This window comes from Musca autumnalis, unplaced genomic scaffold (genome assembly GCF_047663935.1).
Source record: "Musca autumnalis isolate F117 unplaced genomic scaffold, ASM4766393v1 scaffold_4, whole genome shotgun sequence".
NCBI classification, from domain to species: domain Eukaryota; kingdom Metazoa; phylum Arthropoda; class Insecta; order Diptera; family Muscidae; genus Musca; species Musca autumnalis.
Genome location: NW_027411977.1, coordinates 104,364,666 through 104,387,705, shown reverse-complemented (window position 1 = coordinate 104,387,705; position 23,040 = coordinate 104,364,666). Strand labels below are relative to the sequence as shown.

Here is a 23,040-nt window from a genome sequence, read left to right as displayed (position 1 = left end):
AAAGTTATTTTAATCGAAATATTAATTTACAAAAAACGATAGCGCCAAATATAAATACGCGCTCAAAACAACGAAATTCAACTATTAATTTTCCATCAAAACCCCGTCTTTGCGCTCAAATAGCAAGATCAACTATACTTGTAACTTCAATTATTACAACAAAAAGTGCTACCAGTGACATCTTCAAACGGTGTTGCCATATAAAAAATAGATCCTTCGACACAGGGTTACCAGATCGGTCCCGCCGCCGCTCGTCCGAAATTAACGGCGTTTCACGAACGTGAACAGCGATTATTTGAAAAATCTAAGAAAAAAAAAAATGAAAACAATCTTCCAATGATTGCCGTTGGAAAACACAGAAAATAAATCTGAGCGAACAATCTTCAACAATTTTGAGAAATGTTTGCAGGGTATATTGTTCTTTGCAGCCACGTTAACGTATATGGGTGATCTTGGCTGTTTACAAGACGATAACAACAACAGTGAAAATCTTTAGAAAACAAGTAAGAAAAGCGTTAAGTTCGGTCGGGCCGAACTTTTAATACCCTCCACCACAAATTTCAGCCATTTCGGTGGATTAATGTGGCCACAACCTTCAAAATACCGAAATTCGGAAGGTACCGTTCTATGGGGGCTATATGATGGCGTGCACCTATACCTACAAATTTCTGGGGGTAATTTTTATACGCCTAAAGAAGACTAAGTACCAAATTTCAGCCATATCGGTGAAAATAATAATAATGAGGCTAAAACGTTCAAAATATCGAAAATCGGGAGATATTGTATTATGGGGGCTATATCAACACGTGGACCTATATAAACATTTTATGGTAGAAATGTTTCTTAGCCTCTGGAAACACAAAATACAAAGTTACAACCGATTCTTTGGTCAAATGGGTCTAATACATTCAAAATATATTAAAATGACGCGTACTTTATAAGGGGCCTTATGTGGGGGCTATACCAAAACGTGGACCTATATAACCCAACTTTCGTAGGAATGTTTTCTGGCCTCTGAAGACACAAAATACTAAATTACAACCATTTCTGTGGTCAAATGGGTCTAATACATTCAAAATATATTAAAATGACGCGTACTTTATATGGGGCCTTATAGGGGGGCTATACCAAAACGTGGACCAATATAACCCAACTTTGGGAATATTATTTGGAATATTATTTGGCCTCTGGAGATACAAAGTACCAAAATTCAACCAATTCGGTGGTAAAATGGGCCAAATATCTTAAAAATTCCTTAAAACGACGACGCGTCACGCGTCATTTTGTATGGGGGCTATACGAAAGCGTGTACCTACATAGCCCGCTTTCAATACCAAAAGTCCTACGTAAATACAACATACGGACGGACATGGCTATATCGATGTAGAATTGCACGCTGATCAAGAATATATATACTGTGTGGGGTCTACAATGATTATTTCGAGTAGTGGAGGGTATAAAAACGGTAAGTTACAACAATACAAAATAAAAGAATTAATAAAGCAGCAAAATTTATTTCTGCTTCTTTTGGTGGTGTGTGGTGGTTGTTAGTCAATAAAAACAAAACAAAAACTCGGCAAAATTGTTTCGTAATCTCTCAGAAAAACAAGTATTTTTTTTGCTTTATGAAAGGCGTTCTTGAAATGAAAAATTTGATTCTTGGCCAGACCTTATGAACACTGTTCCTGAAATACAGTATTTTTTTTTCTGTGTATAACATCATTATATTTTTGTGTTATTCTCAAAATTTTCGAAATTGGATACAATTTGGAATTCAGAGTGCTCAAAAAGCTTCTTCACTTAAAATTGTGAGCATAGGTCCACGTTTCAGAATATGGGGGCTATTCCTAACGGCAACGTTACTCAAAAATTCCTGAAATCGGCCGGTACAGTTATACGGGGGCTATACCAAAACATGGGTGCATGTCCTTAATTTTTGATTTACAACTATTTCACCACTGTCAACAATAAATGTCTAAGAACGTGCAAACTGGTAACCTCAAATTTCAAATTACACATAGTTCTGTAAACCGTAATATGGGGGCTACATGAATTTTGACAAATTTTGGTGGAGTAATTCTGTGGCGACCGGGTACCTCAAATGTCAAGTTACAGGTAGTTCGGACTAAAATGAATATAAAATCCTAAAAAGACCTAAAATTAGGTATGTATTATTGTATAGAGACTATACCTGAACGCGGACCGATATAACCCATGTTCGAACTTGATCTGCCTATCCAATAAATAATATCGGGTGCAAAAATATTGTTTTCTAATTGTGGACGCTACATTGATTAGAACATGCGACACCGTTATATGAGGGTTATTCCAATGCCCACAATTTTTAGTGTAGAAGGTTTTTGGCCAATTCAAGTTTTAATAACCATTTATAGACTATTCGGTCTGAGTATGGAGCTAAAAACATCAAAATATCGGAAATCGGACGGTACTGTTATATAGGGGCTATACCTAAACGTAAACCAAAAATGTTGGTGGAAAAATTTTAAATACCAAATTATAGCTAATTCAATCCAAAAATTGAGCTAAAACGTCAGGGTACTTTAAATCAAGCGGTACAGTTGTTATAAAAGGGTCTATAATAATTGTTTTTTACAACAGAAATCATGATAAAGTGGTACTTTTATAAACTTCAGCATGATATGGAGGGTATAATTAAATTTGTTATTCCGTTTGTAACACATCGAAATATTCGTCGGAGATCCGTCAAAGTATACACATATATTCTTGATCAGCAGCTGCCCGTCCTCCTGTCTGTTGACATCAAGATGCAGCTTGCAATATTTCGGCATTTTAAAGGTTGTGACCTTAATATCACACCGAAATGGCTGATATTTGACGTTTAGATTCCTTGGAGGTTAAAAATAATCAACGAAAAATGTTTGGGTATAGGTCTTTTTATAACCCTCACAGAACGGTACCTCTCGATTCAAGGTCGTGGCCTCAATATCTTTGAAATTGCTGAAATTTGACATTAAGTGTTGGTCGGGTGTATACAGCTTGTCACCTATAGCCCATTGCTGCAATAGCTCGAGATGTTCGGTATTTTGAAGGCTGTGGCTTTAATATGCAACCAAAATGGCTGCATTTTGGCATTTATGTTCGTTGGAGGTTAAAAACATTCCAGGAGATATGTTTTGGCTGAAATTGCAGAAATTTAACATTTAGTATCCTCGGCTGTATACACTTTCCACCTGAAATTTTTCTGTATAGGTCCACATATTCATATGGCCCTTCGTTGCGTTACCTTCCGATTATCGTTACTTTGAAGGTTGTGGTCTCAATATAGGTATAAGTTGACATGTACGTATGGCCCATTGCTGCGGTTCGGTGTTTTAAAGGTTGGGGCTCAATATTCAACCGAAATGCCCAAAATTTGGCATTTAGCCGTCATATTTAGTCTTCGCTAGGGGTGCAAAATAAGATTAAACATTTTTTGGAGAATTTAGTCATATTTTTCTACCGAATTTTGTGTTCCCAGAAGATAGGCAACTTATTCGTAAAAAACTATACATATGTTTCCGGGTTTCTGGTCTAGCCCCCATAAACCGGGTCCGGCCGATCTAATGTATTTCGAGGCTTTTTTGTCAAATTTTCTAACCGAGATTGATGTAATTTGGTAGTGTGTGTCGCCAGATGTTGCAAAAGCTCAATTCCAGCCACAATAACATCATCAACCGAGAACTTTGTATACCCAAACATCAATCGACGACTCGAAATATAAGAGAGACCAAAGAAAAAATCTCAATGGGAAGTTTCTCCTTAGCAACCCCAATGAAAGTGTTTGCAAAACAAGACACAAATTACAACGAAGGCATCATAACAAACTTGTTGTTGGTCTGTTTATTATAGCAAAAACAAAGCATACAACCGTGCCAGTGTTTCTCTATTAGAGGATTTTTTTTATACCCTCCACCATAGTATGGAGGGTATATTAAGTTTGTTTTTCCGTTTGTAACGCATTGAAATACTCATTTGCGACCCTATAAAGTATATATATTCTTGATCAGGGTAAAATTCTGAGTCGATCTGTGCACGTCCGTCCGTCCGTCCGTCCGTCTGTGGTAATCACTCTAGCATCCACAAAAATGGAGATAGATTTTGGGAAGATGCGTCTTTTGTTTGCAGGCAGGTCAAGTTCGATGATGGGCTATATCGGTCCACGTTTTGGTATAGCCCCCATATAACGGTGCCCCCCGATTTACGGAATTTGGCGTTTTAGCTACATTTTCAGACCGATTTAGCTATAATTTGGCATTTAGGGTTTTTAAGCATCAATAAACTTATATAACAAAAGTTGTGAACATAGGTCCACGTTTTGGTATAGCCCCCATATAACGGTACCCCCCGATTTACGGTATTTTGACGTTTTTAGCTACATTTTCAGACCGATTTAGCTATAATTTGACATTTAGGGTTCATTGGACCACGTTTTGGTATAGCCCCCATATAACGGTATCCCCCGATTTACGGTATTTTTACGTTTTTAGCTACATTTTCAGACCGATTCAGCTATAATTTGACATTTAGGGTTCTTAAGTGTCAATAAACTTATATAACAAAAGTTGTGGACATAGGTCCACGTTTTGGTATAGCCCCATATAACGGTACCCCCCGATTTAGGGTATTTTGACGTTTTAGATATATTTTCAGACCGATGTAGCTAAAATTTGACATTTAGGGTTCTTAAATGTCAATTAACCTTTATAACAAAACTTGTGGACATAGGTCCACGTTTTGGTATAGCCCCATATAACGGTACCCCCCGATTTACGGTATTTTGACGTTTTAGATACATTTTCAGACCGATGTAGCTATAAGTTGACATTTAGGGTTCTTAAATGTCAATTAACCTTTATAACAAAACTTGTGGACATAGGTCCACGTTTTGGCATAGCCCCCATATAACGGTATCCCCGATTTACGGCATTTTGACGTTTTTATCTACATTTTCAGACCGATTTAGCTATAAATTGACATTTGGGGTTCTTAAATGTCAATAAACTTATATAACTAGTGGATATAGGTCCATGTTTTGGAATAGCCCCCATATAACGTTAGCGCCCGATTTCAGGTATTTTGGCGTTTTAAGTCACATTTCTAGACCGAATTAGCTATAATTTGATATTAAGGGTTCTTAGTGACCAAAAAACCTATATTCGAAAAAATTATTTTATTAACAAAAGTTGTGAACATAGGTCCATGTTTTGGTATAGCCCCATATAAGGGTACCTCCCGATTTTCGGTATTTTGAGAATTTTACCAACAAGTTTTAACCGAATTATCTGTAATTTGAACATTTGACATTTGAAATTCTTAATGGTCACCACACCTCTTCACCAAAAATTGTCAAGAAAGCCCCCATATAACGGTACCTCCCGATTTTCAATAATTTGATGATTTTAGCTACAATGTTAAACTGAACTAGCTGTAATTTGACATTTGAAGTTCTTAGTGGTCACAGCACCTCTCCATCAAAAATTGTCAACATAGGTCCATGTTCGGATATAGCTCCCATGTAACGGTACCTCCCAATTTACAGTAATTTGGCAATTTTAGCTACAATTTTTAACAGAACTAACTGTAATTTGACATTTGAAGGTTGTAGTGGTCACCACACATCTGCATCAACAATTTTCAACATAGCCCCAATATAACGATACTTCCCGATTTTCGGTACTTTGAGGATTTTACTTAAAATGTTTAACCGAACGTAGGTCCATGTTTTGGTATAGCCCCAAAACAAACCTCCCCATTTTCCGTACCTTAGCTTTATTTTTTGGACGAACTGATGACATTTGAAGTTCCCACGTTATGTACCGATTTTTGGTATTTTGAGGATGATAGCTAAAATTTTTAACCGAATTAGGCGTTATTTGACATTAAAGGCTCCCATCAAAAACTGTCAACATAGGCCCATGTTTTATTATAACCCCTATATAATGGTACCTCCCAATTTCTAGAATATATAATTGTTCCACAACATCCCATAGGGACAAGGGAGACTTCTCTCATATCAATGAGTGCACCCCGATTAATATTAGCTCAATGATATGGGACCTACAGTTTATCGCCAAGTCCGAACGGCGTGTCTAAGACACCACTTTTGTAGAGAAGTTTTACATGGCTGAAATACTCAGGAAATGTCGCCAACATTACTGAGGGTACTTTGCCACCGTTGAAAAGTTTTTTGATGTTGCCTGGCAGGGGAATTGAACCCAAGACCTTATGTGTGCAAGGCGGGTGTGCATACCATTGCACCACGGTGGCACCCAATTTCTAGCCCACCAAAAATTGTCAACTGACATAGATATAGGCACCATAAAAAAGGGCCTCCCGAATGAAGCATTTTATGTACATTATCTGACATTTTAATGTACCCACTTAAAGTTGGGGACAGGAATGAAAACTAATTATTCCATTTTAGCTCAGAATATTTTGAAAAGTTCGGCCCGGCCGAACTTAATGCTTTTTTACTTGTTTTGATTTGAAAGAAGAGCGACGACACCGCTCCTAATCCCACTCTCTGTGGGTAAAAAGCGCAGAATTTAGCAATATAAATTGATGAAGCTAATTGTTCCTATTCACTTCAATACAGTTCGCGGTAGATAGTATGAAAAGTTCAGCCCGTCCGAACTTTGCCAAAAACAGACAGTATGGGTGCATCTTTCGGTAAACACATCATATAACCCAGAAAAAATACTCATTACAAAGCCCCCTACTAACCCATTCTTTTAACAAGGGCATGCCGCACGAAATAAGTAAGTAGTTATTTAATTTGTTAGGTAAGTGGCCAAAAAATAACCACATGATTTAAGGTTCTTTGAAGTTTAAGTCAAATATTCGACCCGAAATTGCTGTAATTCGGTATTGCCGATTTATTGGGGAAAATTGTAAATATAATTCCATTTTTGTAAGGTACAATAAAATAGCTCCCGAAGTGAGGTTTTTAAAAGATTTTTTTTTTACTGAAGCGGCTGTTAGTCCTCCTGGGAATAATAAACCATGTCTTGGTGAGTATTTTCATAAATCTAATGTTCCTTATTATTTCATATACTTTCATTTCGTTTTACTTCAATAATATTGTGGTAGAATATGTAGAAAGTTCGGACCGGTCGATTTTAGCTCCAACCTTACTTGCTAAATACGTACCGTATGTATGTATTATTCTCTTTTTTCTTTTCGTACAGTGTTGAAAATAAACAATATCAGTTTTATGAACAAAGAATACAATTTTTTTTCCAATCGGGATTATTTTTGACATGTTAGCAGTTTTAAAACTAAACAACTTCTCTGTGGGTAGAAAATGTTTTGCAGAAAATTCTAAAACCTTTTGAAACAACCTTCGCATTACGATTATAAAGGCTGATTTATTTCGAGGTTCCCATTTTTTAAAGATTAAAACCTAGGATATTTAAATCGAATGGGAAACGTTTATTATCATGTGAAAGAACATTCCTTGGTATAAATTACTTAAAGTTTATGTCTATCAAATATTGACCGCATCTACGTCATAGACGTTATGTCCCTAGAGTCCAAATTTCGATAAGTCGTTTGACCATTTCGAAAATTGTCTGCTCATCGAAGTGTTCTATTAATAAATCCATTGACTGATTCCTGTTGAAACCAAAATGCCACCGAGATTAGGAGCTTCATTTCCAGGCGTTGAAATTATGCTATGATGTCACGATTCTGACTGTAATTTCTGGACTTTATTTCAAATGTATCTGCCAATATTAATTAGTAAATGCAGAGACAAAATCAAAGCGAAAAACTTCTTAATTAAATTCAACTATTCGTTGAATTCCGTTCCTTTGCTGTTTTGACTTTGTTATATTATTTGTCTATTCCCTATTCTTCTTAGCATTTTAGTCTGTTGTTCGTTTTATGTTTTCGTTGAAAATGATTTTGTTACACATAGACAAAGACTATGACGTTAAGCTTAATAAAAAAAGAACATTGCAAGAAAAAGTTTAGGAGAAGCGACAAATCAATAAGGATAATGATTATGTTGAATTCTTTGTAATGGTATTTTGCCAACATAGAATTCATATACACTCCACGTCAGTAGAATAGAACACCTGCATTTTTGTTAATGTTCGCTTATTTATCCCAAAATGAATGAATCTTCGTTTTTAATTTTGTGGGGATTTAAAGTCCATGATGTTCCGTATCAAACACAGAAAAAATTATGTTTCTAGCTTTTCGCGAAATGATTTTCTGATCAAATTTCAGATAGTACTATGAAAAATAGACATTTATTTTTGGTCATCAGGATAGAACAGTCACTTTATTTTCGCGAATTTGTGAGATATTAACGCCGAAATTTTTTTCAGTCGATAAAACAAGGCTTTCTAATCATTTTCAGCCAAAGAAACCCTATAAATTATTCCGCGGACACCGAAATAACAGCGTAAACGGGTTTAAATTGACAGATAATTGAAACATCTCGGAATATCAATAAGAGTCGCGCAGTTATGTCATATTTCTTCACAATAAGATAGAATATGACACAGACAAGCTCGACGGATACAATCGAGTGCTTCGGATGCTGATAAGACCGAACATTTTCAAAATAATTATGAAAACGTCAAAATTTCTCATAAAAGCCATGATGTTTTGATCAATAAAACGGTTTTTCCGCGAACAAGTCTGCCGTTTAAAGGTTTGGAAATATACTCCACATTTAGAGGAAAATAATCTGATAAGACAACAACCGCTATTTTAATACACTGAGGGAAATTTTAGCTCATTTTCAAATTGAACACACCCTTTGGACTTTGAATTTTATATGTGTTCTTATTTCGTTGTCCGCGACTGTTCTCAACAGTGTTATGCTCCAATATAAATGGACCAGGTTATGCTCTTCATACCGGATTTTACGAATTAGTAGTTTTTTAACTGAACTCGCAAATGTAAAAGACCCGTTTTCGCGGAAAAACACAGTCATGGAAATTGAGGTTTTAGGTTTCATATGTTGTTTTAAAAAGTACTAAAATTTCTCTCAATGTATGAAAATAACGGTTGTTTTCGTATCAGATTATCTTCCTTCAAATCTGGAGTATATTTCCAAACCGTTGAACGGCAGACTTGTTCGCGGAAAAACCGTTTTATTGAACAAAACGTCATGGTTTTTATGAAAAATTTTGACGCTTTTCATAATTATTTTGAAAATGTTCCATCTTATCAGCATCCGAAGCACTCGATTGTATCCGTCGAGCTTGTCTGTGTCATATTCTATCTTATTGTGAAGAAATATGACATAACTGCGCGACTCCTATTGATATTCCGAGATGTTTCAAATATCCGTCAATTTAAACCCTTTAACGCTGTTATTTCGGTGTCCGCGGAATAATTTATAGGTTTTCTTTGGTGGAAAATGATTAGAAAGCCCCGCTTTATAGACTGAAAGAAAATTCGGCGTTTATATCTCCACAATTCGCGAAAATAAAGTGACTGTTCTATCCTGATGACCAAAAATAAATGTCTATTTTTCATAGTACTATCTGAAATTTGATCAGAAAATCATTTCGCGAAAAGCTAGAAACATAATTTTTTCTGTGTTTGATACGGAACATCATGGACTTTAAATCCCCACAAAATTAAAAACGAAGATTCATTCATTTTGGGATAAATAAGCGAACATTAACAAAAATTTAGGTGTTCTATTCTACTGACGTGGAGTGTATTTTTTGTCGAAAAATCCTACTACTACTACTTAGAGTGGGTGAAAAAGCTTGAAACGATTTGTTTGGACTGTGTTGCTGAATTCTTAGAGAGAAGAAAAATATATAAGAAAATAACTAGAAAGTTAATGAAAATGTTACAATAATCGAAAAAAAATGTTAATGTCTGAAGATAATTGTCTTCTTTGGCTGCCGAAGAAATTCAATTTGAATCTCTTTTAAAAGAAAAGATTTCTTTATTGCATGCAAATAAGACGAATACAACTAAATAAGAAATGAGAGACGATTAAATAAACAACCGTGCTAGTTTGAAATTAGCAAAAAAGAAAAATGTTTTTTAAGAGTAAAATGCGGGGCAGTGAAAAGGCACAATTAGCTAAATTTTGTTTATGAAAGTACTAAACTATTCCTTTTATTGCAGTAGTAGCACATTTATACCCAACTAGCTGAACCCGGTGCGTTTCGCTACCCCTTTAGATTGATATGCATTTGAAATTTTACGGATTTTTTAAAATCAGATAGAAATAAATTCAAAAATGCAATGCAAAAGTACAATGTTTTTGTTTTTCCTTCAGGAGCGTAAACAAACAAATCGGCCGGTCTACCAACACGTGAACATGCAACGTAGAGCTGACCATGAGAAGCAAGAAAGATGCTAAATTTAGGCCGCATACACGCAGAGTCTGCCCTTGGGATTTATTTATAGTCAATGCAAATGTCAAACGTACAGGAAACTGCAATCTTTTAAAATTTAAGGGCGTTTCTGTTGCTATTAGAGGGATTCGAGGTAGAATTACATATGAACCTATATACTTCCCAGTAATAATGGCTGCCTCAATTAAATAGTTATGTAGTTTTTTTACTGTTAACCTTGTACCATTGCAAAGGCGAGGTGGGTCTATGTTTCTTAATAAAATAATAGTAACACCAACTTTTAGTACTAAATTATGTGGTGGAAAGACTGAAGATCCAACGAACTTAGGAATTCAACTGGATAGTTAACCGCGCCGTCTTCAGTTGCCACAGTATCAATGGATTTGTACGTTCGTGCATTTCCTGAAATTCTATTGACTGAAATTCTTTCAATATAAGTTACCAATTTGTTTTGTAGACCAATTCCCGCCACATATTCCAAATTTCATTGAAATGGGCTTACATAGCGTGTTTGGTGCATCAAATACATGAAATCGGCCGAAAATATATATGGGAGCTATATGTAAATTTGAACCGATTTCAATTTTGTAGATAAATTTCCGCCACATATTTCAAATTTCATTAAAATTGGACAAACATAAGGTGTTTATTGCATAAAATACATGAAATCGGCCAAAAATATATATTGGAGGTATATCCAAATCTGATCCGATTTCAATATAATTTGGCAAACTAATTTCTAGGATCAATTCCGTCAAAGATTCCAAATTTCGTCAAAATTGAACATACATGGCGTGTTTGGTGTAGAAAATACATGAAATCGGCCGAAAATATATATGGGAGCTATATCCCAATCTGAACCGATTTCAAAATAGTTTGGAACATTTATTTCTGCAATAAATTCCGTCACACATTCCAAATTTCATTGGAATTGGGCATATATCCAAATCTGAGCCGATTTCCAATTACTTTGGCAAATTTATTTTTAGACCAAATTCCGTCACACATACCAAATTTGAAGACTGTATCGATAATCGTTCGTTAGATATCAGCATACAAAGTCTACAGTTTTTGGAGGTACTTCCGATCCTGAGGCTATATCTCCAGATCGGGGCGGAATTTTTAAGATTTATTTAGCCTGTGACACTTTCAGGCCGTGTAATAACTCTGAAAGTTTCAGGAAGATCGATTCAGCGGTTTTTGAGTCCATAAACTTCAAACAAACAAACGTACAAACTTTTTCCTCCGTTATAGATATACTCGTAGATACCGCACAAATTTCATTGAAATAAACATGGGAGCTATAGCCAAATCAACACCGATTTTAATACATATTTCTACACCAAATTTTGTTACACATTGGACATACATAGCGTGTTTGGGGCATCAAATACATGAAATCGGCCGAAAATATATATAGGAGCTATATCCAAATCTGATCCGATTTCAATATAATTTTGCATACTCATTTCTAAAACAAATTTAGTTACACATTTCAAATTTCATTGAAATTGGACATACATAGTGGTTTGGGTGCATCAAATACATGAAATCGGCCGAAAATATATATAGGAGCTATATCCAAATCTGAACCGATTTCAATATAATTCGGCATACTCATTTCTACAACAAATTTAGTCACACATTCCAAATTTCATTGAAATTGGACATACATAGTGGGTTGGGTGCATCAAATACATGAAATCGGTCGAAAATATATATAGGAGCTATATCCAAATCTGAACCGATTTCAACATAATTTGGCATGCTCATTTCTGCAAAAAATGTAGTCACACATTCCAAATTTCATTGAAATTGGACATACATAGTGTTTTGGGTGCATCAAATACCTGAAATCGGCCGAAAATATATATAGGAGCTATATCCAAATCTGAATCGATTTCAATATAATTCGGCATACTCATTTCTACCACAAATTTAGTCACACATTCCTAATTTCATTGAAATTGGACATACATAGTGGGTTGGGTGCATCAAATACATGAAATCGGCCGATAATATATATAGGAGCTATATCCAAATCTGAACCGATTTCAATATAATTCCGCATACTCATTTCTACAACAAATTTAGTCACACATACCAAATTTCATTGAAATTGGACATACATAGTGGGTTGGGTGCATCAAATACCTGAAATCGGCCGAAAATATACATATATAGGAGCTATATCCAAATCTGAATCGATTTCAATATAATTCGGCATACTCATTTCTACCACAAATTTAGTCACACATTCCTAATTTCATTGAAATTGGACATACATAGTGGGTTGGGTGCATCAAATACATGAAATCGGCCGAAAATATATATAGGAGCTATATCCAAATCTGAACCGATTTCAATATAATTCGGCATACTCATTTCTACAACAAATTTAGTCACACATACCAAATTTCATTGAAATTGGACATACATAGTGGGTTGGGTGCATCCAATACTTGAAATCGGACGAAAATATATATGGGATCTATATCCAAATCTGTACCGATTTCGATATAGTTTGGCACATTTTGTTATAAGCCACGTTCCGTCACGCATTCCAAATTTCATGGAAATCGGACATATATAGCGTGTTTGGTACATCAAATACTTGAAATCGGACGAAAATATATATGGGAGCTATATCCAAATCTGGACCTATTTCGCTATATTTTGGCACATTTATTTTTAGGCTAAAATCCATCACACATTTCAAATTTGGAGTCTGTATCTGTAACCGTTCTATAGATATTTGCATACAAAGTTTAAATTTTTTGGAGGTACCTCCGATTCTGATGCTTATCTCCGGATCGGAGCTGAATTTCGAAACTTTTTATAGCCTATGTTACTTTCAGGCGATGTAGTAATATACCCTGAAAATTTCAGCAAGATCGGTTCAGCGGTTTTTGAGTCTATAAATTTCAAACAAACAAACAAACAAACAAACAAACAAACAAACAAACATTTTTCTATTTTATATATATAGATTCCTGTTGAATAATGGCGCTAAAACTTTCGTTCTTTGGGCCTATAAAAAGACATGGAGCAATATCGGAAAATTTTAGGTAGAAAGTTTTATACCACCAACGGAGACTCAATATTAAATTTCAGCCATTTCGATGGGATATTGATGACACAACCTTCAAAATACCGAAAATCGGGAACTACTCTTCTATGGGGGCTATTTGAATACATGTACATATACTGATAATTTTCTTCTGGAATATTTTATACCCCCATGCAGACTGCTAAATTTGCAGACATATCGGTGGTATATTGGTGCCACCACTTTCGAAATACCGGAAACCGGTAGGTACGGTTGTATGGGACTATGAAACGCTAACTTTCAAAATACCGGAAATCGGCAGATACAGCTTTATGGGGGCTACATAAGGACGTCGATCTATGCCGACAAATTCAAGGTGGAAAGTTGTAAGCCCCCAGCTTTAATCTTTTACCAAATTTATATGAAGGAGTGTACTTATGCCGACAAATTTCATGTGGAAAGTTTTATACCAACATCGAAGACTTAGTACCAAATATCAGCCATTTCGTTGGGGAATTGGGGCCACAACCTTAAAAATACAGGAAATCAATTTGAAGGCGTGGACCTATACCGACAAATTTTAGGTGGAAAACTTCGTTCGGTTGGGGACTGAGACCTCAATCTTCAACATACCGAAAATCGGGAGGTACCGTTCTATGCGCGCTATATGAAGACGTGGACCTAAACCGACAAATTTTAGGTGGAAAGCTTTTTACTACTACGAAGACTAAATACCAAATTAAACCAATTTCAATTTTCAACATACAGAAAATCGAAAGGTATCGTTCTATGCTTCTAACTTCAAGAAACCAGAAACTCGGAGGTATTGTTATATGGAGATTATTCCAAATCGCGAGTTACTATTATATGGGGTCTGTTCCAAACCATTGGTCGATGTCCATTATTTTGGAGGAGAACTCGTTAGACCATTTCGAACACTAAATGACAAATTACACCCAAATTGGGCTAAAAACGTCGAAACAAATGTTTTCAACAAATTCAAAATATCTTTTGGTCGCACTATTTTGTCCACTTCGAAGGCAAAACGTAAAACTACATAAATTGTAGGCCGAAAACATCGATAAAATCTCCAAATGTTGTGCAAATGTTGTCCTACCTTTGGAAATACAAAATCCCTAAATACAACCAAACTGTTAATTGGATGCAACAAATACCTTCAAAATTCCTTATAGTGACGCGTCGCAATATATGATGCGGCAATAGCGAAATGAGCACTTGTATATAACCACTTTTTGGTAGAAATGTTTTCGGCTATACCATAAGTGGACCCACTATGTACGTGGACCCACTACATGGTACCATTACCAATAATGTTTTGATGTAACCTTCCAAAAAGGTATAATGTATCGATTCGTGCTTTTGCAGTATAAATAAGCATGTACTAAACTCTCATTCCCGAACTACAACGCCTGTATTTTTACCGCTATTTACGCTTGTTGTATCGATAAAATTCATAACAATTGATAGGTTGGACACACCAAACACGTCCTTTCCATTTTTCAATTTAAGCTCAGTCAACTTAATTTCTTTAGATTCATTCTTTAAGACCAAGGTGTGATATTGAAGGATCTCAGAGTGTTTGCCGTAAAAGTGCGTGCTTTACTTCTCCAAATAAAGAGGGCTTATTAAATAGACCAAGCAGTGTACACATAGATAGCCTTTTGGATTCCTAACAGACATGGGTTGAGATTTTTATACCCCCAGCGGAAAGCAGGCAGCGTACCATATCCGCAATAATTGAACTAGAACGCCGAGTATAATTAACCAAAAAACCCGAGTGTATTTTTCCCATAGGCAAGTCAAGTTCGAACATATGATATATCGGCCCACGTTTTGGTATAGCTCCCATATAACGATATATTTTTAGATTTTAGGGGTCACAATACATATCCAACAAAAATTGTCAACATAGGTTCATGTTTTGGTATAGCTCCCATATAATGGTACCTCCCGATTTTAGGTATTTGACATTTGACATATTTGACATTTTACCGAACTAAGTGTAATTTGACACTTGAGGTTCCCAGTGACCATAAAATTTTCCACCAAAAATTTTCAACATAGGCCCACGTATGGCCCTATAAAACGGTACCATCGATTTCAGATATTTCAGTTTCTGTCTACATTTGCGGGAAAGAATAAATGTCCTTTTGACATTTATGGTTCCCAGAGGTTTAAAACTTCGAGAGGGTATACATAAGAAAAAATATTTTTGACAGAAATTTTTATAATTTTAATGTTTTTCAATGTTTTCATATAATTATTGTTGACCTTTGATCGCTATCTACCTCTTATGTTCATTTAACTTAAGGTCAGTAAAAAAACAACGTTTTTTAATGTTGATTTATTTTTCAATATTTCGACTATCATCGATAGTCATCATCAGTGAATTATTGTTGGTTTTATTTCTCTACCAGCTTATCAAATACTCTTTTGTTGACAATAAATTCCCATCTGAACTTTAACTTTTTCAATATTTAAATGAAATAGTCATTAATAAGCAAGTGTTCATTCATTGCTACTACAGGACAATTTTATTGCATTTAACATTCAATTTTTGTAAATATTTGTTCCAATGAAAATAACCACTCAAAAGGAATGTGTTCACATTTACTAAAAGCAAATTTAAATAAAGACACGTAGCATGAAAATTAGTATGGACCAGCAAATTCGTTAATAACATTTTCAATAGCTTTTCAATGAAATTTTTCACAAATAAAAAAACTCGAAATTGGTAAGCAAAAGTGAAAACAAAAACACTTCATCAACTATAATCTATAAAAACCGAAACTCATTAACATGCGAAAACATCAACATAATTTCAATGCGGCATCCACCATTTCAGGCAAACCAAACCATTTTCTGACATCAAAGGAATGAAAGGAATAAAGAAATAACATAACTTTTAGTGGGGATGGTCCAGTGAAATCTGAATAATATTGGTTGTTTGTGTATTTCCTTCACTGGATTCAAGAAATAATAATAATAACAGCAACTACAACAAAAAACAAAGAAAATGCATTCAATGAAATAAATTAGAAACGTGAGTGCACTGAAGTGAATAAAAATTACGTCAAAAATGACTCTACATAACAGTAAAAGAAAATGAGGACGAGCGGAATACAGATTGCCCTTTTGTCCCACCACCATCATCTATTCGATTTCTCTTCATAACAATTGACAACAAAGAAAACGAAGAAAATATAAGACAAATTATTGAAAATAAAAGAAAACCCATTTGTAATAAAACTTGAACAATTGAATGATTGTAAAAACTAATAGAAATCGAAATTCTTACTCAAGAAATAAGTGAATTTTGAACATTGGGCTAATAAAGAAGAACGAAAATAAAAGAATAAGAATAACTATTTCTCACGAACATCCTCGGGGAGACAAAGTGAGACTACTCAAACACTATAGTCCGATTCTATGTTTAACTAAAGGGCATAGTAACTGTATTGTTATCTTCGAGTCAGACTTGAGAATCAGTTCAAACTGGCCAAAACTCAGTACATTTTGAATGCATAGCAGCATTTTAATACGGATAACTTATTTTCAATTCAAATTCCTATGTCAAGCTATTAATACAAAATTGTGGTATTTGTTAACGTACGTTTGGACGAAACATTAAGATTTGCAAAATTTCGACAAAATTCGTAATTTATCGTGATCATCAGTCATTTTAATTGCAACCGTCAGAGCTTTTAGAACTTTTGGGTCATTAACTCAGGAAATATGGAAATACGAAAACAATCATATCTTTGTAATCAGAACCTCAAGTAAAAATACCGAAACTATTCTTGAACTGTTCTAAATAAAAACAAGAAGTACCGGCGCACAATGGTTCAGGAATCGATTTTCCTGGCCAAAAATAAAAATTTTGTTTTGTCAAAGATATTTAATTTCTATATGGGATTCGATAGTAAACATATTGAAATTAAGGAAACCAAAAAATTAGGCCCAAATATTGGAAGGTGTGGGCGTGGCGTGCCCCTAAAGACGAGCATTTTCCCCATTTTTGGGAAATACGTCATTTTTGCAAATTTCTGGAGAAAGACGAAGCTATTTCTCTGAAACTATAACAGGATTGTGACCTTCAAAAATAGTTTCAGCAAATTACCGTAGCGTTTACACAACATGATCTATTTTATTTTTCCTCGGGTACTAAATTTTATGAAATTCCAAATTTAGTGGACTAGAACTTTTGTGGAACAACATGGAACAAAGTTCTGTTTTTACAGAAAGATGCCCAAAAGTCTCCTCTTCCAGCCCACTTTTTGAGTATATGAGTTTTTATACGAGTTATATAAGTTTTATTAAAACCCAAGGAGAATTTTTTTAATTTTTAAAAAAATTTAATTTTTTTTTTTTTTGTAAATTCTTTTTTACCATTTTTTGAAAAAATTTTTTTCGAAATTTTTTCAATTTTTTTTTTAGTTTTTTTGGTAATTATTTTGTTTATTTGTTGGTGTTTGACCATCTTTAATACATAGGAAGATATAAAAACCACAAAAACGCTCATATTTTGATGAAAAATAGTTAAAAAACTCAAAAGTGCAACTACCAGACCGAACTTGACCGCTTAAAATTCGTCTGAAAGCTGAATGTGTTATCTGTCTAACAAAAAAAGAATTATGAATATATCCCTATCCGTTCAAAAGTTACAGAATTTTGACCAGGAAAAAAACGATTCTGAACCACTGTGCGGCGTTAAGTTCGGCCAGGCCGAACTTGTTATAATAAGAACTAATAGTTTCCTTTCGTTTATGAAGAAGACTAAAAACCAAATTTCAGCAAGTTCGGTAAAACAATGTGGTTAACCTTCAAATGGGTGATATAATAACCCGCGGACCTATACTGATAATTCTCTTCAGGAATATTTTAGTCACAGCGACATACTAAGCTGGCCCATTACAGAACATTTGTTCCATAGACCGAACTAAGAAAATATCTCCAAATCTCTCTGTTTTTAGCTTCACTTTCTGGAATACCGCGCCTTGTCATCTATTCATCCACTTGTTTGCGCCATCTATTTTTTGGCCTGACAATTCTGCGTGCACCGCCATGTGGCATGTATTCATACGCCTTTTTAGCGGGTTCATCATCGCTCATTCTTATGATATGGCCTAGCCAACGCAATCGTTGCATCTCGATACGTTTAACTATATTCATGTATAGCTGATATAGCTCGTGGTTCATACGACGTCGATATTCACCATCAACGCAAATCGGCCCGTAGATCTTTCGAAGAATTTTCCTCTCAAACACACCAAGCACTGCCTTATCTGCTTGCGCAAGTACCCATGTTTCGGAGCCATACATTAGCACGGGTAGTATCAGCGTTTTGTATAGTGTTATTTTTGTTTGACTAGATGTGGCTTTGCTTTTAAATTGCTCACTTAAACCATAGTAGCATCTGTTGGCCAATACAATTCTGCTTCTTATTTCACAACTGATGTTGTTTGTTGTGTTTATGGCAGTGCCGAAGTAGACGAAGTCTTTAACTACCTCAAAATTATAGGTACCAACTTCCACAGTTGGTCCGAGCTCCATGGCTTTGCGCGTCGACACCATCAAATTGTTCTTTTCGCCGTTTACCGCCAGACCCACTTTCGCAGATTCTGATTCGACCTTCCTAACGGTATCAGTTGCTTCCTTTACTGATCGTCCCATGATGTCTATGTCATCAGCATAAGCAAATAACATGTGGCTATTGGTGTAAATTGTGCCATTTCTTTTGACATTTGCATCACGTATAACATTTTGCAGCAAAATGTTGAATAGGTCACACGAAAGGCTGTCTCCTTGTCTGAAACCTCTTTTGGTATTGAACTGTTCGGAGAGGTTCTTTCCAATTTTATCTGGGGACAAAGCATCAGTTAAAGTCATATTACAAAGCCGGATAAGCTTTGCGGGGATACCAAATTCAGACATTGCATGGAATACATTTTATCGAAGGGGACTGTCGAATGCTGCTTTATAATCGACAAAAAGGTGATATGTGTCGATCTGCATCTCTTGTGTCTTCTCCAAGATTTGCCGCAGGGTAAATATCTGGTGAATGGTGGACTTGCCAGGTCTAAAGCCACATTGGTATGGTCCATTTATTTCGTTGACCATTGGCTTTAGTCGTTCGCACGATATCCCTGACACTATCTTATAGACAATAGGGAGAAGACGTATGCCCCTATAGTTGGAGCATACAGTCTTGTCTCCCTTCTTATGGACGGGACATAGGATGCTCGGGTTCCAATCGTCGGGTACGCGTTCTTCCTGCCAGATGGTGCTAACTAGCTTATGCTTACAACTTATCAGCGCGTCGCCTCCGGTTTTAAATACCTCGGCTGGTAATCCATCGGCTCCTGCTGCTTTATTATTCTTCAGCCGGTTGATTGCTGTTTTTACCTCATCTTCGCCGGGCGGTTACATTCTATACCATCTTCTGGGATTGGATCTGTGGTATCGTCTTCATCGCTACTATTGGATACCAGCAGATTGGAGAAATGTTCTGTTACCAGATTACCTTGCTGGTCTCTACAGGAGAATGTGCCTGAACAAAAGCCATCTGTTTGATGTTTCACTCTTTGGTAGAATTTTCGTACTTCATTCTGTACATCTCTATTTTTTCACACTCCCGCTTTTCCATTTCTCTCTTTTTCCTGCAGAAAAAATCTTTTCTCTTCTCTCCATTTCTCCCGATATCTCTCTCGTGCGCTACGCGTTGCTACTGATTTTAAAGCAGCCAAGATCACCCATATACGCTAACGTGACTACAACAACATATGTTCTCATTTTTTCTCATCTGCCGTGGTTTAGCAAAGGCATGGCTCGCTCAGAGAGACTTATGCACAAACTATTTTGAGCACCACCGTTTTAAAGTAGCTCCATATGCCGCATTTTTTCTTCGGTAGCAGCACGACACTCCTGGCCATACCACGCATTCACGTGGTAGGTCTCCATTCCATTGTGGAGGTCTCTGGTATCCAAGTATTGATTTTGCGGCTGTTTGCATGGAGTGGGCAATATTTTGCCATTGTGTTGTTATGTTATCGGTACAAGGAGTACTCTCATTATGCAATTGGGCTAGTTGAGTGAAATATGCAATGGCTATCTGTTCTGATTGCAGCTTATCGATGTCCAACTTCCGCGTTGTGTCTGTTCGTGCTTTACTTGCAACGTTTAGACGGGTACGTACCTTTGCTGCAACAAGGTAGTGGTTCGAATCAATGTTTGCGCCTCGGAACGATCGTACATCCAACACGCTCGATGAATGTCTTCCATCTATCACAACATGATCAATTTGATTACTTGTACTTTGATTTGGTGCCTTATGAATATCGAGATGCTTAAATCTGGTACTGCTATCTACCCGGTTTTTTGCAGCTGCAAAGTCTATCAGCCTCATACCATTGTCAGATGTTTCACTGTGGAGACTGAAATTCCAGACTGTTGGGCCAAAGATATTCTCCTTTCCAATTTTGGCATTAAAATCGCCTAGAATAATTTTAATGTCATGGACAGGACAACGGTCATATGTTTCTTCTAAGCGCTCGTAAAATATATCTTTGGTCTGTTCGTCCTTTTCTTCAGTGGGATCATGAGCGCACATAAAGCTGATGTTCAAGAATTTAGCTTTTATTCGAATTGCAGCAAGTCTTTCATTCACTGGGGTGAAGCTGGATACCAGATGTTTTAGTCTCCGACTAACTACAAATCCGCAACCAAACTCATGCTTTACGTCATGGCAGCTATAATGCAGAACATCACCTTTAGGTGTTGTTGTGACGCCTTTCCTTTTCAAGTACGTCTGCCAATGCGAAGACTGCACATTCTCTATAAAGAGTGCTAACATTCCAGGTGCAGATTCGCAGATCATGGTCTTTAAAACGTTTGCGGGGTTCGTCGACTTTAGAGGGGTTTGTTTTTCTTTTCTTTCGTTTTTATACCCTCCACCATATGGAGGGTATAATTAAATTTGTCATTCCGTTTGTAACACATCGAAATATTCGTCGGAGACCCTATAAAGTATATATATTATTGATCAGCATAAAATTCTATGTCGATTTGACCATGTCCGTCTGTCCGTCCGTCCGTCCGTCAGTCCGTCCGTCTGTCTGTCTGTTGAAATCAAGATACAGCTCGCAATTTTAAAGATAGAGAGTCAAAATTTGGTACAGAAGTTTTTATTACTTGCAGGATGGTTGGTATTGAAAATGGGATATATCGGTCCACGTTTTGATATAGCCCCCATAGAACGGTACCTCCCGATTTTCGGTATTTTTAAGGTTTTTGCTTCATTATCCTACCAAAATGGATGAAATTTGGTACGTAGACTTCTTTAGGGGTATAAAACATTCCCCCAGAATTTTGTCGGTATCGGTCCACACCTTCATATAGCCCCCATAGAACGGTACCTCCCGATTTTCGGTATTTTAAGGGGTTTTAGCTTCATTATCCTACCAAAGTGGCTGAAATTTGGTACGTAGTCTTCCTTAGGAGTATAAAACTTTCTCCTAGAATTTTGTCGGTATCGGTCTACACCTTCATATAGCCCCATAGAACGGTACCTCCCTATTTTCGGTTTTTTGAAGGTCTTAGATTCATTATCACACTGAAATGGCTGAAATTTGGTACTTAGTCTACGTTGGTGGTATAAAACTTTCCCCCACAACTTTGTCGGTATCGGTCCATGCCTTCATATAGCCCCTATAGAACGGTACCTCCCGATTTTCGGTATTTTTATGGTTTTAGCTTCATTAACCTACCAAAATGGCTGAAACTTGGTACGTAGTCTTCCTTAGGGGTATAAAACTTTCCCCTAGAATTTTGTCGGTATCGGTCCACACCTTCATATAGCCCCCATAGAATGGTACCTCCCGATTTTCGGTATTTTGAAGGTCTTAGATTCATTATCACACTGAAATGGCTGAAATTTGGTACTTAGTCTACGTTGGTGGTATAAAACTTTCCCCCAGAACTTTGTCGGTATCGGTCCATGCCTTCATATAGCCCCCATAGAACGGTACCTCCCGATTTTCCGTATTTTGAACGTTGTGGCCTCAATATTCCACCGAAATGAGTGAAATTTGATATTTAGACTTCGCTGGGGGTACTCAAACTTCCCCTTTAAATTTGTCGGTATAGGTCCACGCCTTCATATAGCCCCCATGGAAAGGTACCTCCCGATTTTTCGTATTTTGAAGGTTGTGTCTTCAATATTCCACCAAAATGGCTGAAATTTGGTATTTAATCTTCAATGTGATATAAAACTGTTCGCCAGAAATATGTCTGTACAGGTCCACGCTTTCATATTGCCCCATTTCTGACTAAAATTCGTCGGTATAGGTCCACGTTTCGATGTAGCCCCCATACAACGGTACCTCCCGGTTTTCGTAATACTGAAGATTGTGACATCAATATCCAACCGAAATGGCTGAAATTCGTCATTTCGTCTTGCAAGAGTTATAAAATATTCCAGAAGAGTATTATCAGTATAGGTCCACGTCTTCCTATATCCCCATAGAAGCGTACTTCTTGATTTTCGGTATTTTTTAAGTTTTAGCCACATTCTCTTGCCGAAATATAGGAAATTTGGTATTTAGTCTTCTTTGA

At 36.2% G+C, this 23,040-nt stretch overlaps 1 pseudogene; it reads right to left on the bottom strand.

Annotated features, from left to right (window-relative positions):
* Positions 1-23,040, bottom strand: part of LOC141403036 (uncharacterized) — a 1,250,555-nt pseudogene that overhangs the window by 587,180 nt on the left and 640,335 nt on the right.